This window comes from Phoxinus phoxinus (genome assembly GCF_949152265.1).
Source record: "Phoxinus phoxinus genome assembly, chromosome: 1".
Taxonomy (NCBI): Eukaryota; Metazoa; Chordata; class Actinopteri; order Cypriniformes; family Leuciscidae; genus Phoxinus; species Phoxinus phoxinus.
Genome location: NC_136876.1, coordinates 18,260,671 through 18,283,092, shown reverse-complemented (window position 1 = coordinate 18,283,092; position 22,422 = coordinate 18,260,671). Strand labels below are relative to the sequence as shown.

Sequence of the window (22,422 nt, the reverse complement as noted above, 5' to 3'; positions counted from 1 at the left end):
CAAATGACTTGTCTCCAGTGTTGTGACGTATTTCCAAGTGAAACAGAATATTGAACAGAGGGCAGGGTTTTACTTTAGCGCTCCTCCTCTCCATCTCTTGCTCAAAGCAGAGTAACGGTCTGAGGGGAGTGGTTAAGCGTTTTCCAACCCAAGCCGTCAAGCCTACATCATCAGAAAAAGAAAGCCATTTCAGACCGGAAGTAACTTTTCAGACTTTGATTATAGATTACCACGGCAAACTATTTTTTTTTCTGTGTATTAACTTGCACGGATTCATTGTTCACCACAAGACTAGTAATATGCGCTAACAAAGTAAATAGGGTCAATCTTGATTTTAATGCTGACTTTAATCTCATAACACTGTTATCAAGAATTTAAATGCATTCCTGCCACTTCTGAGGCTCATTTAAGTCCCAGTGAACCGGAAGTTGCAAACAACTTTTTTCCAGTGTTGTGAAGTATGAATTTGGTTGATTCTGATTTAATTTGATTGATAACTTATTCTTCCTGATTGTGTTGTATTATTATAACTCAATTTATATTCATTTATAAATTTGACATAAAGGGCCCTATCATACGTTTAGATCGTTAAACCAGGGCCCAAAATATGACACATTTAATATGGTTAAATGAATAAATTAAAGAAAGCGTAGGGCCTGCAAGGCTCCATTATCACATAATGCATCTGATAGTTACTCAAAACATATACTTACAAAGCCAAAGACCCTCAGTGCTGTGGCTCTTAAAAGAGCCTTTGGGCTGTAGTTAGCTCCTGTTGACACAGACAAAAGAGAAAAAGAAGAAACATTATTTTTTCATCGATGATTATTGGCTAATGACTATATGTTATGAACATGATTAATCACAGATCTATGACTGCTAGATTGATCACTTACACAATCAGATGACAATCGACACTGAAAAAAGAGAGAAGAGAATATAACTTTTTAGCCTACAACATGCAGGAGGGAGAGGGGGAAGGGATAGGGGGGCCGTTTTACCAATAATTAGCATAGAATTTCTAAAATATTTTGCAATGAAAATGTATCAATTAATCTATTAGCCTGCCTTTATATTGCGTTAAAAGCGTTACTATTTTAAGCATGTCTGTCCTGTGCAGAGTGAATCCAGCACGTATGATACTATTATGTAAATTTAGCTGTCACTTCAGAAATAGTTTGCAGCTGTCGGTCCCATACATCTCTTACATCGTGTTTACACTTTGTTAATGAGAGGATTCATATTCATTTCACATTCATATTAATTCTTTATTGTCCTCAATAGAGGACATTTGTTCGCGAGCCCGAAATTCGCGAGCCTGCATAAATCGACACTGAATTTAAATGGCGTTATGGGCGGTGAGTAGATTCTGACTAACTAACTTGAACACCTTTGTTTGGCCATTGCGTTCATGAGACCAACAACTACCGGTAATCTGTGATTGGCTACATTGCTGCTCACCGCTGCAAAACGCGTTGTAAATGGATTAATTTTCCGTTCTCCAGAGCGTGAACACAAATAAGCACAAATATACACTGGGGCGTTTGGCAAATCTGTTGCGCCAAAATATTATTACAGTATCAATTGAGGGTGCTCTTGCTTGCGTTTGAGGGTGCATAGCACACCCATAGAATCGGCCTGGAGCGAGAGCGCGAGAGAGTGCCTTTGAAAAAAACGCGCTAGGTAACTTCAAAATAGCCTAACGTCACACACATTAACGGTATTTTTTTAAATGACGAGTAAAATATGCCTTAACTGGTCGTAAAAATTACGGAAAACCATTGTTTGTGTAAATACTAGATTGGGTCCATCGACTGGAAAAGGCAGTCAGACATAATGGGATATGAAAGCGGCAGTTTTTGAGGAAAACTAAGTTCCTTCAGACTGTCCTTTTAGTAATAATAGCCTATTAGATTGTATTATTTACTTTCTTCATACATTTAGCTATATTTAATTGATATTGGTAATAGTTTACGCTGTAAAAGTAACATAAAAGAAATTTGTTCAGTTAAAGTAGCCTACTTACCTCAGAAAAACTCACAGCTGGCGTCTGTGGCGATCCACTCTCAGCAGGGACGTCTGATAAGCGCGCGCGTGACACACAAACCTACATTCTGCGAGGCTGTTGCGCGGGCTTTGCACGCGAGCAACAATTAAAATAGTAATTTTATAAAATTATAAAAAATAAGGTCTAATGTCTATGTATGGGAACCAGTTTTTGGAGAAAATGCTAATATAAAAATGACTTATTTATATAGGATTAAAATAAATCCTTCCATCCACGTGTTTTTTATTTAACTTTTAAACATCCAGCGTGTGCATTGCTTATTGAGAATGCAGATTCATGATTTTCATCTGCAGAACACAGGGGAAAGAACTATAAAACATTTTTATATGACATTTTAATAGGCCTAACACATTAATACAACATGCATATAGCCCTAGTAGCCTAATACACGTTGTGTACACAATGAACACAAGTGCAGTCATCCCGTGAATTATAAGGCAATGATTAGGCAAGTTAGGCAACTATATATAAAAAAATAAAAAATATTGTGCAAAAGTTCATGTATTTCAGTAATTCAAATTAAAAGGTGAAACTAATATATTTAGTATATAACTATGCATGATTATACTTTTCAGAGGGCCAACATTTCTGTATTTAAAATCCTTTTTTAATTTATTAATGTATTGATAATTTTTTTATTTATTTTTTTCATATATATTTTTTTATTATTATTTATTTATGTTTTCTTTCCTGTATAGTGCTTTGCATATATGCCAATGCATATATACTGCAGAGAGGCAGGCCTTGTCAAAAGAAGCCTACACACTTCAAGAAATCTGTCTTCTTCATTTACAGTAGCACTACTGCTTTTGCGTAAACAGTAAAGTACTGTAAATTACCATATACAGTAAGTTACTGTAAATTTCACACAAAATACCCACAATGCAGTGCATATTACAGTAGTTAACCGTAAATAATATAAGTGGTATTTTACTGGGCTTTTTTTGCGGTAAGTAACTGTAAAATTACGGCAAAGTCTAACAGTGCTGCTTATTTAATTAATTATCCTAATCATTACACAATTATACGCAATAATTATACAATTAGACAAAATTATAGAATGCAAATTTGCATCTACATACTATGGGTAGCTAAGAAAAGACAAATGCTATTAGTGGTAATATAGGGTAATGTTTACATTCAGGTCGATTCAGTATTGTTTTAATTTAGCAATGTGGTGTAGCAATAAATCTTTGTGAAAACAGTCATGTATAGCCTAGCACCCTACATTTGTCAATATAGCTAGCTAGCTATTTAGCTGACTAATTCTGGTCAGATTATGTTACCTATAGCTAATAACAAATCAGTTGATTTGGCAGCCATCTACATTGGTTCAGAAGATCCAGCTCGGTTGTCTGGGCAGACTTCAGTGGATGAAGGGGTTATCTTTGTTAAACACTGCTTTGTGTGAGACACCTGAAAAGCACCTTAATAGCCACTTAACGACTGAACACGACTGAATGAACTTAATAAGCCGTAAGGAAATGCAAAGTACACATAACAAAACAAAATCAAAAAGTGGGTTCAGGTCAGCTATAGTGCGATTGGTACATCTGGTCTCAAGTGTTTCTTAAGGTCCTGTATGGTAGGGTTGTCCCATTTTAAGCATCCAATTCTTCACTGTGATGGAGTTTAATGGTAGTGGAATTTAAGTATAACGGTCAGTATAACTTACACATTTAAATAGATGGTATCAATAAACCATATAACCATATAATAACAATCACAATTGTGAAGGTATATGTAATTATCACTGTGTTTGTTCAGGAATCTTCCAATGCAAGCCACATTATGCAGTGACTTGGAAGTGACTTGGAACATGCTTAATCATATAAGAATGGAGTTTGTGCATTCCTTGCAACAGTTTGGTGTGTGTGTGTGTGTGTGTGTGTGTTATGCTGGCTAAGTCACAGTTGATGACATGGTTAAATTGTACATTTTGTAACTGATTGAACTGCCTACACTTGAGATCTATCCATTTTTGATAATGTTTCTGTTATTAGTGATAAGTTGAGAAACCAGGTGCCCTCTGGTTTGCCAACCACCCCAATAACAATCAGAAAACACTTTAATGTTAATAGCAGGTCTGCCTCGGCATCACATCACCCTGTTTTCCCCAACTTTGCCTTTCATAAACAAATGCATTGACCTGCCTTTTCATTTATCAAATCATGTTTTCCAAAAGTTAACTTAGAATTTGTATTCTGTTGCTTGCTAATTCTCATCAAAGTGTTGCTAGTTTGTTTGCAACAAAGCCAATAAAACAAAGGAGAAAGCTTTTTGCTGATTTTAAAACTTTTGGCTCTAATTTACAGCTCTTCATCGAGTACCAGAATATAATTTGGAAGATGTAATTCCAATTTAGGTTTCATCTCTTGTTTGCGAAAGTAAACAAGGAGATCTTTAAAATTCATAACAAGGGTTGTCATTCCTTATCTACGCTGCCGCTATCATGTTCCTGACATGGGTTTTTCTAATTCTCAAGCTTTACTGGATTTTTGCGGTCTACGTCTGACTGGGTATACCGACCCATTCTATAAATGTGTTTATGGCTGCGTCTGTTTTTCCTTCAACGTTTAAAAAAAAGGCACAAAGAATTTACTTCCCACAACGGCGGAAGGAAGAGAAGAGAAGATGATCAAACCTCTTGTTGGTTTCAAAAATCCTAATATTTTGCTGAAAAGTTGTGAGTTCACGGAGCCTGGTAGTCACCACTTTGTAAGGCCTCTCCAATCGGTCAAACAACAGTTTCCGATAAGCGGGTGAAGGTTTACTGCGTGTTACTGTCTTTTCAGCATGACAAAGTAATTTCATTCCAATTAAACTTTTATCTGCCTCCATTTTATCACAACCTCAAATTATGGTTGGAATGCCAATTGGTTATTGGTCATTTATATAATAGTTTAGATTTGATTAATTTGATTCAACTCTTTACTTTATAGTTTACCCGTTCATTAGGAATCTATGTCGCTTTGAGCTCCTCACGTCAGCCGTTTAACGCGGGTCTCACGATCACAAACTCGTCAGTTTTTGGTCACTAAACAGATGTAATTGACTAATTCCTTAGATGGTCGCATTCACGCCTACTCTATCTAAGAAACTTTGTATAGGATCTGTATACACTTGAATTAAAATAACACTATCTCTAGTCAGAGGTCATGACCACTACTACAGATATAAGAAGACCAATATTACTTCTCTGGTGGTAGCTTTGGCTTGGTCATGCCATGTTTTCCCACGTACTCACATTACATTAAAATAGAGGTAAGACTCACTCTTATTTAGGTGGGTCGAGTAACATTTAGCTGTCCTAAACGGAAATTCCCTTTTTGGCCTTTACAGTCCATGTACACTTGAACTAGTGCCAAATATTAGCCATAACTCTAAAATCGCAGTTGGTGTGCCCTATGCTCCACTAAAAACTCGACTCTAGTCCATTACGACCTGACGCAGATTTGCGGTAACATACTAGAGTAAGTCAGAATAAAATCAAATGTAACAATTTATTATGTCAGGTAAATGTATCATGCCTATTACATAATAAATTCAAAGATAATCAATATAAAACATAAAATGCTCAGAGATTAAGAGCAAAAGATGCATACCTGACATTAGAAAAAATACATAATGCTGAGCGTCATTTCTTTAAATAACCAGCCCAAGACAGAAACCGCTTTCAAATGGAAACATGTGCTAACAATGGGAATTTGCATTAATCACAGTTTGCACCTTTTGGTTTACTTCTGTGTGGATGAGACCATTGTACCAGTGTCACAGCGGGAGTTCCCTTACGGAAGGGAACCTTTATTAGCTTTATGCTTTATTAGACATTTCAAATTATACTAAACATGTATAGTGGTGTATGATAATTGTTCACATTAAACCATATACATTTTTGGGTGAATTTCCGGTTATCCCAGCATGGGAAGAGAAGAGATGGGTGAAGAGGGGTTGATGAGGAGTCTGCGAGTGTGAGGCATGAACTGATCAGTGTAGTGCGTCTCGGATAGTGATGCTAATTTCCCAAGAGAGAGTTCAAATGTTAATTTCCAGAAACATTCTTTGTCTTCTCGGGGAGTAGTCGTTCCTCAACCAGTAGGCCCGGCATGTTTTAGTTCTATACCCATCCCGGTCTTGACTTTGAGCATCGATTAGTGGGTCACTCTTCAGGAATTCCCCCCTGCTTTGGTTGTTGGTCTGAACTGATCTTTGTTATTGACCGCTGCCTGTCACTTATCGTGACATACCGTTCACCTGGGTTTTCACTTCTCGCCTGTCTGATTCTCCTCCTTACTTTCCCCTTAGACCAGATGCATACAGACTGATTATCTGTTTTTTGACTATCGCCTGTGATTTACTGTCTCTTCTATTGGGTCAAGCCCTGAACTCTGCGGCTCGTCACCAGTTATTTGAGTTTAATTAATAAAGATTGTATTGAGCATCTCTCTGCTTTTGGGTCCATCGTTACCATAAACCTGACAACCCCATACATTTTACCCATAAATTCAATTTTGTTGGTGTAACCTAATATATTTAGGTTGATTCAGTGTTGGTAACACTTTATTTTACAGTGTCCTTGTTACACGTTATTACGATAGTAATAACTATTAATTATGCATAATTTCAGGCAACTAACCCTAAACCAAACCCTAATCTTACCCTAACCCCATAGTAAGTATATGTAGTTAATTATTATTACTCAGTACTTAAGTGTATAACACTTAAGGCCATTGCACACTGAGTCCGAAATTTTCGTATGCGTTTTTTCGTATTTGTGATTCGGTGGCTCTGAATTGTCAAAGCACCATTCAAACACCATTCAAACTGCTTGTTACGGAAGCGAAAACCCCAGAAAATCGAACCCGTTTAGATTTTTTTTATGACGGACGAAAGTTTCGGAGGCAGTGTGCAAGCGTGATTGACATAACGTGAGGTCGTTTTTATTTTTTAACGTGCAAAAATTTCGGATGCGAATTTGCTGTGCTTTGTCCTTTAAACTGTTAGACACCAAAAAATAAAGGGTAACCGTAATGTTAAATAACATTTCTTTAATCAAATAAAATCTACTAATTTAAATGTTACCATATGAAGCACATTTTTAAGGTTTAATTTGTTATATTGTGTTATTTTTGGGTGTGGGTTTGGCTATGTCTCTTTTTTCCCTCTGTAATGCAGGTACTCTGATTGTTTTCATCTGCTGTTGATTAGTTTGTGTCTGAGATTATTGGATGGTGAAAGTGAGAAGCAGAGATATAAGCAGCATCGGATCCGTCGAGTGAGAGAGAGATTTACTTTCGCCAGGATGGATTCCTTCTCCTGCCTTTCAATATCATTTGTTGATTAAATATTTGTGTTGTGGTCTCAGGATAATGTGATGAAGTGTTTTTTTTTGACAGAAAGAGAACCAAACCTCTATGTTTTGAAGTTTAGTTTATATTGTAAGTAGCTCTTGTTCTGATGTGTTTTTGTTCCTTTTGGGGGAGCCAGTTTGTTTGTATTCTGGTTGTCTCCTTTTTATGAGCAGACAGGGAAAGAGAGAAGAGTTATGTTATGGTTTCTTATCCTCTGTTCCTTTTATTAGGTAAGTTAAAGGACCCCGGGGTTAGTTATGTAAGATTTGTTTGTTTGTTTTTGGCCATCCTGGTGAAAGTTTTTGTTCCCTATAATTAATATTATTATTATTATGTGACAAAAATTAAAAGTTACTTTAGTTGAATTGGTGGTTGTGTTGTTGATTCTGGGGCAGGAGATTGGATCATCCTGTTTCTCAATAGTTATTTTATTTTTTATTTTTGAACTTTTCTTTTGCACTTGCTCCCAACCTGATTAGGCTCGTCTGCTTATTTGTTAATCTACTTATTTGATGATTTTGAAAACTGATTTGATAACGTGGAGATGTGTCTCTTGTTAGATAATCTAGTATGTCTGGTGGAGACCATCTAATTTTCTTGGTAAATATTATGTTTGGATGTCTTTATTTATTTTAAAAAACGATTGTGTGAGGGAGAGAAGCATATGCTAAGTGAATGTGTTTTGATTTGATATAATTTCCCTCTTAATCCTACGACAGGTTTATAATCACTGTAGGAAGACAGATTTAAATTTTACAGCTGATTTCTTTTACATAAAGAAAATATACCCTATTTAAGGAAGTGGTTTCTGCTGGCATTTAGCCCACTCAATCAGAGACAGGCTGTTGATGAGGAGTCGGAAAGCCTTTGTAGAGACTTTGGAAGTTTTCCTCAATGCAGATGCTTCTGAATTGCTTAATGAATATATATATATATTGGCAGTCAAACTTAAAGAGTTAGTGCTGCTTAGAAACAAGAATGCTTGGCAGAGTTAATTATACGACATGCTGTTGAAGCGGAAACAGATTGCGCTGTTAAGTTGAATCAACTGAAATTAAAAGCGAACGAGAAAAACAATTCCCTTTCCTCATTTTAAACTTCCTTCGGATGTGACGGCGCTGGTAATTCAATCAAGTCCCGCCGAATGCTCTGACTTTGATGTGAGTAGGTAGGCTATATTAAGCTTGTTCCTCCTTTTAGAGAGGCTGAAGTAGACTGCTATTTCATTGCATTTAAGCATGTTGTAGTGACGCTGAGGTGGCCGTCAGATATATGAGCCTCACTGTTGCAGTGCAACTTCTCAGGAAAAGCCCAGGAAGTATGTGCTGAGCTGGCTATATTTGACCAGGGGTGCCAAGCTCCTGCAGGCCTACGATCTTACTGAGTTTAGTTCCAACCCTGCTCCAACACACATGTAGTGTTAAAATAACCCTGAAGGACTTGATTAGCTGGATCATGTGTGTTTAATTAGGGTCAAGGCTAAATTCTGCAGGGCTGTAAGTCATTGTGCCCAGGGGCCTCTGAACTCTTAATCCGGCCCTGGCTGTAGCCCTCCAGGTGCTGAGTTTTTGCCCACCGCTATGGACCAATCACTTGATTTTGGTGTTAAGTCAGCCATTTTAAAAGGCATATTAATCTATCCTAGAGGCCTATAGTCAAAGGTTTGTCTCATTCAAAGTCTTCCCAAAAAACTTGTGTGGAATTCACTAGAGTAAGTTTAGCGTGTAGGGTTATTTTATATGAATGAGCAAAATGTAAGTTCTCTTCCTGATGCTGTTGTACAAGTGGGCAATATTTTTTTGCCACACCGAGGTACTACTTCACGTTCTGTGAGAATTATGTTTCCGGTAGTGAATGATTTATGGAGGGAACAGACTCAGAGTAACAAAGTAAAGCCAATCCATCAGTCTAATCCGGGGAGAGCATCTGAGAAACGTTTCTGCTTAGATGCTGGCCATTTCATCACTGACTGTAGAGCCTTGGAAGCAGAAAACAGCTGCTAAGACTAAAAACATGGCTTTTGATCAGTCTGTGTCTTAAGGACCGTTTGTTTTGAATGGTACTTTGTCATGCCGAATCAAAAGATCCCTTCAGCACCCTTGTGCCCAATCCCTGTGTTAAAGGATTAGTTCACTTCAGAATTAAAATTTCCTGTTAATTAACTCACCCCCCACGTCATCCAAGATATTCTTGAATAGCCAAACGATCTGTCCTTTTCTACTCAAACTCTTTTTATTGGTTTTCAGTAGGTGCGTTTCCATTACACAGATTTGCGCAAAACTTTTGCGATTTTTCTTAATATCGATAACAAACTATTGTGAAAGACAGTGTTTTCATTAACTGATGTTATGCAACTAAAACGTAATTTTTTCCTATATAAGACAGCCACTGCACTGGCCATTATTATTATTATTAAGGGAAAGAGACGTAGACGTGGTATCCAATTATTAATGGCAAGGAAAGACCCTTATACTGTGAGCGGCACATATGAGGTGTTTCTCATTTCTGCTCCGAGGTCTTGATAGTGGCATTTCTTTGAGGTTTAGAATCCAGTATTCCTGTAATTCTTTTGTCTTTTATGAATTCAATAAAGAACTCAGTCTCATATTCTGTCCAAACACACCGCGCCTTCTAAGTCAGACTGTAAATGCACAAAAAACTGTTTCCATTGCAGTTTTGGGAAAATATAAATTTTTCGAATTGCCTGAAAAATCACCTTGCGTTTTTGCGATAAATGGGAGTTTTATAAATGTTTCCGAGTGTTGAGAGTAAAGAACAGGACATAGTAAAAAAACAGTACGGAGTAACTGAAATGAAACAAACAAATAAATGCAATTAAGTAAATAAAAAATATGTTAAAGTTCCTTTTTTTACATCATTGCCAGTTACAGGTGCACTAGGCTGCCTAGGCAAACCCTTAATTTATTTTAAGAAGGGATCCCAGGTCTTGTAAAAGGATTTAAGTGAACCAGAGAGTGAGCATCTTAACTTTTCAAGCCCAATACAATAGAAAATGTCCCGTATCCACCTGTTATGTGTTGGAGGGGAAACAGGCTTGCACTTAAGAAGGATAGCCCATCTGACCAAGATTGTTGTAAAAGCAATGACTTTACGAACTCAGGCCGCCAAATCAGGCCTATAGGGAGATCCCAAATAGGGCTATAAATGGGTCAGGGTCAATATTAGTGTTTAGAGCTTTTGTAAGCATCTCAAATACATTGGACCAAAAGGTTACCAGCTGCGGACATGTCCAAAACATAATGTAGATGGTTGGCAGGAGAATGTTTGCAACGGTTGCAGCCAGCACTCTTGTCTGGGAAATTTTTTCAATGTTCTGTGAATTTTGAATATTTCAAAATTCTACTCTTTGTTTTTAAATCTCTTCATAACTTAGCCGTTAGACTCAAGCGTAGAGGGGAGTGTGCATTTGCAGTGGCAGGGCCACGACTCTGGAACGCCCGGCCCCTTGAGATTAGAACGGCCCCTACTCTGTCTGTCTTCAAGTCTCTGTTATACCTTCTTTAGTTTATTGATCTCTTCTCTAATTTTATATTTGAGTTTGATACTGTTTTGCTACTCCTGTATTTCCATTCTATATTTGAGTCTGACACTGCTTTGCTACTAGTTTTACTATTTTATATTTGAGTCTGATACTGTTTTGTCCCTCCGCTTTTAAGGTTTCGCTTAGCTTTGCTGCTCTTATTTGTGTTTTATGTGTTGTTATGCAGGTCTTAATATATTTTAAAGGGATAGTTCACTTTAAAATTAAAATTCTGTCATCATTTACTCACCCTCAAGTTGTTTCAAACCTGTATTAATTTATTTCTTCTGCTGAACACAAAGAAAGATATTTTGAAGAATGTCAGTAACCAAACAGTAGTCTGTACCCATTGACTTCCATAGTATTTTTTTTTCCTACTATGGAAGTCAATGGGTACAGACTACTGTTTGGTTACTGACATTCTTCAAAATATCTTTCTTTGTGTTCAGCAGAAGAAATAAATTAATACAGGTTTGAAACAACTTGGGGGTGAGTAAATGATGACAGAATTTTAATTTTAAAGTGAACTATCCCTTTAATCTAATTGTTCTGTAAAGCACTTTGGTCAGCCTATGGCTGTTGTAAATGTGCTATACAAATAAAGTGAATTTGAACTTGCACATTTTTGCCAATTGAGCATTGGTTAAGTAAGTTCTGAAGTATTTCTAGTATTTTACAATGTATTAAGCCATGCCTGGCACATATGAAAGAGGAGTGTACCCGGTTCACGATGTTATGCCATAGATCCTCTGTAATAATAACTCCAAGGTCTTGCTCGTATCTTTAAGCTGGTCAGTAGGAACTGAATTAATAGAATTTATTAAATTATAAATGACTGAGATTAAAGGCCTGTGGCTGAAATTTAAAGCAATAAAGTGATCAGTTTGTGTTTCAGGTGAACGATTAGGAAAGTGAGGAAACTGCTTCTGTATAAAGTGTCTGATTTGAAAGAACCGAAATAAGTGATGACTGGGTATGTTATACTTTTTAGATAAGAAGGAGAAAGAGACAAACTCCTCATAGAGATCACTAATCTTGAGAAGGCCATCAGATGACCAAAGGCGAAATGCAGGATCTAAGGTAGATGAGGGAAAAAAGCAATTGTTGAGGATGGGCATGTGAGTAGTGCCTCTATCTGAGACTTGGTTTACAACTAAGGGCAGCTGAGAACAGACAAGAGAGTAGAGAGTGCTTTTCACTGATGAAGTTTCCGTATGCAGCCAGGGAGGACAATTGTCAGAATAGATATCCCTATCCAAAAGAGAAGCTTATTGATGTTACACGCCCAGTAATACCGCTGAGAGTTGGAAAAATGATTCCACATCATTTATTGGATCATTTGGGAACATTTGATTGATTTATTGATAATTCACCCTTCCCAGGAAAATGTAGGGTATGCGAAAAACTCCATCTCATTTTCTCCTCCAACTTCAAAATCGTCTAACAATTTTTATTTTATTTTTTGTTTTTTTGTAAAGGCCGTTTGACTTTACACGTTACACTAGGTCGGTACTTCCGCCTACGTCACGCGTGACCTTTCAATGTGATTATGTGTTGCGCATCACAGCTAGTGCAAGACTAACATTTGAGGTTAAAAAGTATATAAATGTTTATTTTTTTAAAGAAAATTACAGATGGTTTGGCTAGATAAGACCCCTATTCCTTGGCTGGGGTCGTGCAAAGCCCTTTGAAGCTGCCTTGAAACTGCAATTTGGACCTTCAACCCATTGATAACTGTTAAAGTCCACTAGAGAAAAATCATGTAATGTTTTCCCCAAAAACCTTAATTTCTTTTCGACCGAAGAAAGAAAGACAGGAATATCTTGGATGACGTGGGGGTGGGTAAATTATCAGGACATTTTAGTTCTGAAGTGAACTAATCCTTTAATTGAACCTTTTGACAGATTGATTGTTGACGGTGTAGGTTTGCTGGCCAAATCTAAAACTGCGTATTAATATGTTTTGCCAATTATGTGTTGCCTGATTTACTATCCAAAGGCTATTCCGCTGCGCATGATTAAAGTGGTGCATCACTCTGGTGGTGAAATCGGTGAAGTTTTGTTATAATTTCGGTCTACCCCAAATGATTCAGACAGATATGAGATTTTGCATTTGTCACTCCTGATAGCAGTCTGCAATATAAGGTAATTGTTTTTATTCAGCATGCAAAATGCTCCAGCCATTTTACAGCGCCTGATGCAGAGAGTTCTGTCAGGAGTGACAAATTGAGAGTCATATTTATAAGCTGGGACAATCATGTGAGTAGTTTGGACACGGTGTTCAGCCATTTGGCTGATACTTCCTTGACTTTTAAACCTTTCAAAGCATCAGTTTGCAAAGGCAGTTATCACATATTAACAGGCAAACAGGTAGGTCAGGGGCACGTGAAGCCTGTGATGGCTAAAGTGAGTGAGATTCTTGATTTTTTTTTCTCACTCCCATAAATAAGCGAGTGTTTGAAGATTTTTGGGAATGGCAGGATACTATCAGGGGTTTTGTTATAACTTAGCAACGGCAAGACCTCTTCAATAGTTAGAAATTCGAAGTTCGAATGGAATGCAAGGTTTGAGCATCCTTTTGCTGCCATGAAAGATTTATTTGTGCAATGTGCCTGTTCTGTTTGCATCTGATTTTACACAAAATTGAGTGTGGATGTGAGCACTGTACGCCTTGGGCATAAATTTCATCTAACAGTTGGGGATAAACAAAACAATTCTCAAGAGCAATTTTTGAAGGGGACACAAATAATACAGGCAAAATTGTACCTAGGTTCACCATGCAGTCATATTATAATTAATAAATTATCTTCCACATAGTTTTTTTTATGTTTCGTCTGGGACAGAGGACGTCTCTTACTTAGATATTCAACTGCGGCAAGCCCACTGATCTGCCACTTTACATCATATTGAGCAAAAACACAACGGTAGATCTACAATATTAGCCTAACATCAGATCACATAGGCTTATCGCTGTGTTAGTTGTAATGGGAGTCTTACTATCCAACAAGCTATGGTATTAAACAAGCTAGGTAATAAGATAATCGCTAGTGGACTCATGGAAAAATACATAGGTTATCATCTTTTTTTTGTCATGACTAATTTATTAATGACTCGGCATCATCTGTATTAAAGAGAAAATAACCACTTCATCCGATGTTTAAAGTGAATAAAATATCCTTGACAGCCTAGTCCACAACTACTGAAGAACTTCGTCCTCTCCCACTGGACTTGTGTGTGTAGATGAGGTAAAGGGGGAAAGCAGGCAGTGGACCAAAGCACTGTGAGGCAAGGGAGGGGGGACTCAAAATATTTCTGAACTTAAAACACTTTTCTTTTTGCTCCGTTTGGGGTTTTGAGTCTCATGATAATGTGATGAAGTGTTTCTTGACAGAAAGAGAACCAAACCTCAGTCCTGTGACATGTTTTTGTTCCTGTTGTGAACATAAGGGGAGGGAGCCAGTTTGTTTGTATTCTGATTTTCTCATGTTTATGAGTAGACGGGGAAAGAGAGAAGAGTTATGTTGGTATCCTCTGTTTCTTTTATTAGGTAAGTTAAAGGACTCCTGGGTTAGTTACTGTATGCAAGTTTTGTTTGTTTTGGCCATGCTCTCCCTGAAGTTATTTTCCAAATTATTACTGTTATTTATTATTCTTATGACTGTTATTATCATTTGTGACTAATTCAAAGTTACTTTAGTTGAATTGTTGGTTGTGTTGTTGATAATCATCCTGTTTCTCTCTGGTTATTTTATTTGACTATTTTTTCTTCTGGGCATTTGCTCCCAACCCTAGATAGGCAGCATGTAACAATACTGGCAGACAGATAAGAGTGTAGAAAAGTAGGATTCATGCGCAGAATGTAACACTCAACACATCTCCATAACTAAATCTTTACAACAAATATCATCAGCCAATTCTAAGAATAATTTATTAAGGCGAGACACGGCAGGCAAAAACATCGTTTTTTTTTCACTGGTCAATTTTGAGATTTTGGGCTATTTGTCTTCAATAACATGTTTTCTTTCAGACTTGTGCTGAAAAAAAGTCCAAAATACACATTTAGGTCTTTATTTTACTACACTTTGTCTATTTGCGTCAGTAGATTTCTCTGAAATTCAACAAAAGTTGGCGTTCTAAATCAACGCGCTGCTCCGCGATCTCTGTGTTCTTCCTTTAAAGGGTAACTAAACACTAAACCAACTTTTTTTAGTTAATGATCTGTAAGAATGGAGCTTCATAAATGCTGTTCATTGATTCGAGTACTTTTTTTAACATTTGAGTATAAAGTGTTTTAATTTTCAAATATATGGTGTAAAAACGTCTGAGTGCTGCCCTCTTCAGGTTAAACGGAATCTCCTGAAGTAGGGGTACTCTCTGACGTAGGGTACTCTGTGACGCTACTCTGCCACGCCCCTGGCAGCCGCTGGTATAAAAGCATCTGCTTCCGTCAAAACCACTGTGAGTCAGGAGTTGGAAATTGGATTTACGAGTATTGAAAACGATCAGGATAGCGTATTTTAGCATCTAGTTAGCATAGCATTTATATAGTTATTTAGATTATTTCGTGTAGCCTAGGTAGTTATTTAGCATAGTTGTTAGTGTTGTTAGAAGCATAGTTAGTTAGTAGCATAGTATTGCATCAGTTAGGATAGTGTAGATTTTTAGCATTAGCTTTATCTGTGTTTAGTACAGTGGTAAGGCTGGTATAGGTGTAGTGTTGCCGGTAGCAACAGCACTGCTGGACTGCATAACTTTCCCCCAGACTTGGAAATTAGGCGCCAGTGTTTACATGCACTTGTGTGCCAAACGCTGCTCTTCCTGCACGGACTCCACAACCGCCGGCGCGTTTTGCTGGATATTTTTTTTCACATAGCGGCAAAATATGCTTAACGGAGGTCAATAGTAATAATAATCCACTCAGATACTGGCCCCATTCTCTCTAGCGCGGCTGCTTCGCTAGCATCGTCGGATGCCGATCGCGATGCGGGAGTTAATGCGATGCAACACCGCAGTTTGAGCTCGCGGCTCAAATTGATATGGTTTTAGCTCTGTGACCACAGACAATTTGTCCACTTCAGGGGAAGGTGGGGGAGAAAAGTCCTCGACTTTAAATGACCGCTCTGTTGCAAAGCTACTTTCGTCACTCCAGTCACTCTCTATCTTAGCGAGTCTGACAGCAGCTGTCAATCACTGCGTCACTGCGGGTCTGTCAATCACCCGCTCAGCCCCGCCCTCGGTTCGTCCGTTGGGGTCTGCCCACTTTTCCAGCATTTTTCAAATATTGCCAGTGGGTGGAGTCAGGCTCTGACCAGGGGTTTAGCAGAGCCCGTCTACGGAGAGCCTGTTCACTCCCTATTAAGTCCTATTGTACCGAATTTTGGTTGTAGTTCCACCAGAGTTCCACTGGGGGCGATCGCCCGAGTGCAAAATGAATGGGAGTCTATGGGGCTATGACGGCTAAATTTGTCCCTTTCAGCCGATTGCCGTTGAGAAATCTCAGATTTGATTGTAGGTTTGGCAAGTTCAACATGGGTTATAGGTCTAAAATTGAATGAACGAGTACTTATGTCCTTTCGATTTCTTACAGGTTGAGTTGTTGTTGCCCATAACACGCTAGCATTCTGCTAACGAACGCTGATTGGTCAGTGAATGACTGGTTACGACCAGAGATACCGCTTGATGGCATCATGGCATCCGAAGCGGGAACAGAATGTCTTCTAGCAGAAACTCTTCTAGCACGTGTGTTTACCTGTGTCAGCTGTGCTGGCGATGCCTCGAGAGAAAATAAAGTGCAGAGCGCGAAAGCACCACAGTGACTGAAGGATTGCCGTAAAGCAGTATCTCTGGTCGTACGATGTGTATGACGTCATTGACATTTTGAAAGACTTTTTAAAGCAAATAAGTGACTCTAAAAAATCTAACACCCAGCAATGTGCAATTTCTTTGCATCTCCTTTCGAATACAACATTCAAATTACTAGACAAAAAATTATATCTTGAGAAAAGTGGATTTTGAGGGGTATAGCTCCATAGACCTCCATTCATTCTGCACTCGTCCTGTGAGCGCCCTCATATGGAATCAGAGTGGAACTGCAACCAGTCAGAAGCCGGAAGTGTAGCGAGAGTGAACCTTCTCCCCTTATTAGACATTCTCTGGGTTTAGTTACCCTTTAATCACGCACATGTCTGGAAAGCTCTCTCTCTTCTGTACAATGCTGTCGGATCCAAATATGGTCATTTCCTTTTAATCAGTAACCAATCGTGAAAGTAAAATGGGCATTTAACCCTAAAAGCGAAATCTCATTGGCTGATGTCAATTTCTGACAACCTGATTCGTTCAGATGCATCACGTGACGCGCTCTGACACTCAGATGTGTGTTTTTGACTGTTTTTCTGCTCAGTTGAAGGCCATAAATGCTGTGTTTATAAGTTTTGATGTGATTTAGGTCGTTTGTATTGTTGTTGCTAATGATTTGATAAGATATTGTGTCAGTAAATAGTTGTTTCCACTAAAAAAGTATGATTTTTTACATTACAAATCTTTAAATGCCTTTTTCTCAAAATGACTTTTCTCTCATACTCCAAGTCCGAAATCTCCTCTTCAGTAGCACCTATACACACCAAACTTTCCAGTCTTGTACCTAGTAATATTATGAAGACAATTACAGAGGGATTTGTAAATATATTATTCCTATAACGGTACTAACACGGTAGCATAATGAGGGTCCCTACCTTCAAACCGAAGCATTGAGAACTGTGTAAGTGTCCAGACAGTTTAATAAGAAGATATTTTATACATACAGTCAACTTCACGTATATAAGCAGAAGCCATCTTTGAAAAACAGACTCTATCAGTCGATCTACGAACCACCGATCCAAATGCGCTGAACTGTGTAGAATCTCATATGGTCCAGCGCATTTGGATCGGTGGTTCGTATATCGATTGATAGAGACTGTTTTTCAAAATGGATTCTGCTTGTATTCGTGAAGTTGACTGTATGTATAAAATATCTTCTTATTAAACTGTCTGGACACTTACACAGTTCTCAATGCTTCGGTTTGAAGGTAGGGACCCTCATTATGCTACCGTGTTAGTGTGGGGCTATTTTGAGCCTTGTTAGTGGTATTAACAAGCGATTTTTATTTGTCATTACTCCATGCCCCATATACTAGCGTTATACTAGCGTTATAGGCTAAACTGTTTTTAGAGATAAAACTATTTACATTCGATAATCATGAAAACAAATCTCAGATAACGGTTGACTAGGTAACAATGTGTAATTAGACCAAAGGTTCATTTTGCACCGGAGTTCTCCTTTAAGAAGTTCCAAAGATGTTACGAATCTGCCAGGAAGAGAAAGTCAACCAGGGAACTAGGCGTGAACATGACACGCATGTGTGTAGTTTGAAGACCACCAGGGGGCGATAATTTCCTCAATGCCATCAACTCTGCACGGACCTAAGAGAAAGCGCATTCTCCAAAATTCCCGCGTCGTTCAGGTCGGTCAAAGGCATATTTTTTATTATGATGCTGTCATTTAAGAAATCCTTACGTTGCTGTAGCCTAACGTTATGTGTGTGTGTGTGTGTGTGGATTAGGAGCGTTTTAATCTATGGTGCTGTTAACGTTACTGTGGTCAATAACGTTAATGGACATTTATATTAATTGGCTAACGTTAATTAATTAATCATAGAAAGCTGCAGTCGATCCTGAAATATGTTGTCAGGATCGATCCTCACATAAACATGTCGATCGTAAGGTGTTTTTTTAAACCAGTAATTTTATTTATTTAGAACGAATTTATTTTATCCACAAATTATGCATTAAATTTATTTAACGTGACAGTAAAGGCCTTTACATTGTTACAATATATATTATATATATATATATATAGCCTATATTTCATGTAAATGCTGTTCTAACAATTATGATGCTGAAAATTCAGCTTTGATCACAAGAATAAATTACATTTGAACATATTCAAATAGAAAACAGATCGCCTATTTTAAATTGCAATAATATTTCATAAGTTTTGTATTTATAAAGATTTACTGTATTTTTGATCAAATAAATGCAGCTTTGGTAACCATATTACTAGACTTCTTTCAACATCTTACCGACCCCAAAACTTTTGAACAGTAGCGCATTACTATAATTATTCTATTTTGTGCAATTAGATTTATTTTGTATTGATCGTTAAAGTTCAAAATACATAGTGTTATGTTCTGTAATTGATGTTAATAAATCTGTCAGAAGATAATGTGCAAAAGTTTTACCTATTGGGGTACAACAGTGGCAGCCCTTTAAAAAATGAACACTGGTTTTACTACGGTATACACACGACTAATTGCAGGCGCATGAGAGCACAAATTACAAAATATTTTGGTGGTCATAAAAATGTATTCAGATTTAGCATATTAATGATGCATTCATCTCATACACACTGCTTCTGTTCATTCGTGCAGTTTACATGCTGAATATACATTGTACAATAACAGAATCACAGTTATCTTCTTTATTTTGTTACAGTTATATGTATAATATTAAAATCCAGGAAGTCTTGCTGCAAGAGAGCGCAAAATTTGAATGAACTGCTCAAGAGTTGGCTGCATTTCAAGGCAAAGGAAGCGAAGGGCAAAGCAACATCAGCTAAAGGCAGTAAATTGAATGTCCGATGGGTGGAGAGAGATGCTGAAGGACGTCCACTGCTAAAAAGAAGCAGAAGTGGAGAGACACGAAAACGTGCTTCAGCTACAGGTAGTCCATGTCTTCCAAGATTATTGTGATTACCCACCACTCAATGCTTCTTAACTAACTATAACTGTGCCCATTGTATACAGAATTCAGCTTGCTATTTGTTAGGTAACATATATATGGTTTTGTGTCACTTTTAAAACATAGACCACTAAAATAACCTAAGTTCACTATGTTTACTTAGGTACCAATAATCTATTACATCTTTACTCCGACTGCCCACCATGCTGTCTGTAACTAATGTTTGTTGCCTCTTTTTTTATGTTTGTATCGCTAATGTGATTTGCAACTGCAATCTCTCATTACTTGGACTGGGCAAATGTCCATTGTCCGTTTATGTGTAAACTGTTTGTTATTTACTGTTATTGTGAAGCGTCCTTGAGCTTGGGAAAGGCGCTATATAAATTAAACTTATTATTATTATTATTAAAATGTGGGGCTTCCAGTGCACAGCTTTTTCCTATATGTTTTTTTCTATGGTAAAACTCAATAGGATTTCTGTGTCCGGTTTGTAATAATTTTTCTTTAAATACTGTATGTTAAACTGTGCCACCAGAAACACCACATGGAGGATATGTTACTTACTGTATGTTATTGACTTCACTGTAATGCTAAGCAATTCCAAAGAAATGAAGTGGAAGTGAAGCAATCAGTGTCAGCGTCATGCTGCTAACAGTTCAAGATTATGTCCAGATTATGAGGAAAACAAACTTTAAGAGATTAATGGAATTGTCAGACATGTCAATAAGCCTATTACCGGTATAGCCTTAAGTCACTATACGAACACTGTATCATGTGCTTGTAAAACATGACAATTGTTATCTCTTTCCTTTCTATCTATCTTTTCAGTTGTTTGCGTGGTTGGCAGTGAGGACACTACTCCTTTTGAGTCATCTGAGGAAGTTCCCCACAGTTGAGTTACCCAACCAAACTGCTCTCAACACTTATTCGGTAAGATGACACCTGACCTTACTGTAATTAAGCAAGTTAGCAATAAGCGTGAAAGGAATTATTCTTTTCTTATTTCTGTCTTTTAGACAGTGAGATGCAGAAACTGAAGGATATTCTGACCTCAGCAGATGTTCAAGGCACCAACAAGTCAAGTATCCTTCAACATCCACATCATGGTGCTTGCGCCAATCTGTAGCCCAAGATGAGTGGCGGAAAGCAAAGTCTTATCACATCAACTGCTTGCTGTCCTGCAATGTGGCTCCAGAAAGAACTGCATCCACTGCACATCTCCTGCCGTCATTCGCTGCAGAGGCTGCATGCCACAAGAGTGTCTGTGTATGGATTGTGACATACACATACACAAAAAACTCACCCTCCATAACAGGGAGTCCTGCATTGAGGGAGTTTACAAGCCCATTGAGCCAACAGTGTGCTGTGTAAAAAAAAAAAAAAGGCAAATATACACTGGTCAACCGAGGTACTGTTTTGAACCTTTTTGGTAAAGTGTTTAAAACCCCTTCCTCTGCACCCTCAATTTTGGCAAGTGATGCATTCATGACATAGCCAAAATAAAAAGATTTCTGCTCAGAACTCATTCTGAATAGACACATAACCAACATATATTTAGAAAGCCAACCCTTGAGAGTTTACAGTTCAAGACTCAAAATTCATCAAACTGTTATAAATATTGAGATATATAAGGTCAAACATAAAACAAAAACAACAAATATTAAGGATATATTTATTAAATGTATAAAATATTTTTTTAAATGTAGGATATCAACTTATAACCACAACTAAAGTGTAGCTACAAGTGTGGTCATGCTTCATTTTAAATCTGAGGATGATATCACTAAAAGTATGCATTTTATGAAGCCTATTATAAGGTCTTATCATGGGAGGCTTTGGAGAAGTTTTCATGGGAGGCTTTAGAGATGCATTTTTAGGTATGTGTATTGCCCTATAAATACCCATTTACAGTCTTTGACTAATGTCTGGCGAGGAGAAATGGCCCATTAGTGTAAATTGACCAACATTTAACACTTCTGCCAGTGAGAGACTTAATCTTCCATTATTCTTTTATTCTTATTCTTTTGTTTGAGATCAGCCATAATAGCCTGCATTCCTGTGTTATTTGCTTGGTCATCTAAATCTCTGCCATCCCACTAATACAAGTAATACATATATTATCTTCAGTCTACAAACAAAAAAATAACTGTTCTTGAAAATTCTTTAAAAAAAAATATTGTATGGAATAACGTTAGTCAAGCTCATGTAGCAGGTGCATTTAGCTCACCATGTAGCCTCAAGCTAAATGACACAATATAATTTATTAAAATTACAGTTTTACTTAAAGCTCACTTTAAAACACCATCGAGTATTTGAATCATATTCCGGTCGCGGTTTAAAATGGTTTCAAGTGAAAAAAATATTTTGAAATATGTTTTATTTAGCATTTTATACGAAGCTAGGGGCTATCTTTACTAGCATGCATACTGTAAACATTCTTTGTTCCTATACAATAACCAAAATCGAACAGACAGCACATACACAAACCAGATGACTTGAATCCTGCTTTTATTAGCTTGTTTTAATCACACAAAGAGATGTTTAGTTGCGTTTGTCTCGTAGCTCAGAATGAGGAAGTAAACAGAGCAGACAGCGCGTCAGTGAAGAAGGACAGCCTTTTGGTCACGTTGAACACGTGGATGATTGACAGATTTAGAAACGAATCATATCGCGCTGATGTCATGGTTT

General features: G+C 37.5%; 1 long non-coding RNA gene across 1 annotated transcript; it reads right to left on the bottom strand.

Annotated features, from left to right (window-relative positions):
- Window positions 1-678: 678 nt before the first annotated feature.
- Window positions 679-2,071, bottom strand: LOC306998551. The gene is made up of 3 exons (XR_013797584.1): window positions 2,027-2,071; window positions 897-917; window positions 679-772 (listed from the first exon to the last, which is right to left on the bottom strand). It is a non-coding gene; the product is annotated as an uncharacterized lncRNA (long non-coding RNA).
- Between the last annotated feature and the right edge of the window lie 20,351 nt (window positions 2,072-22,422).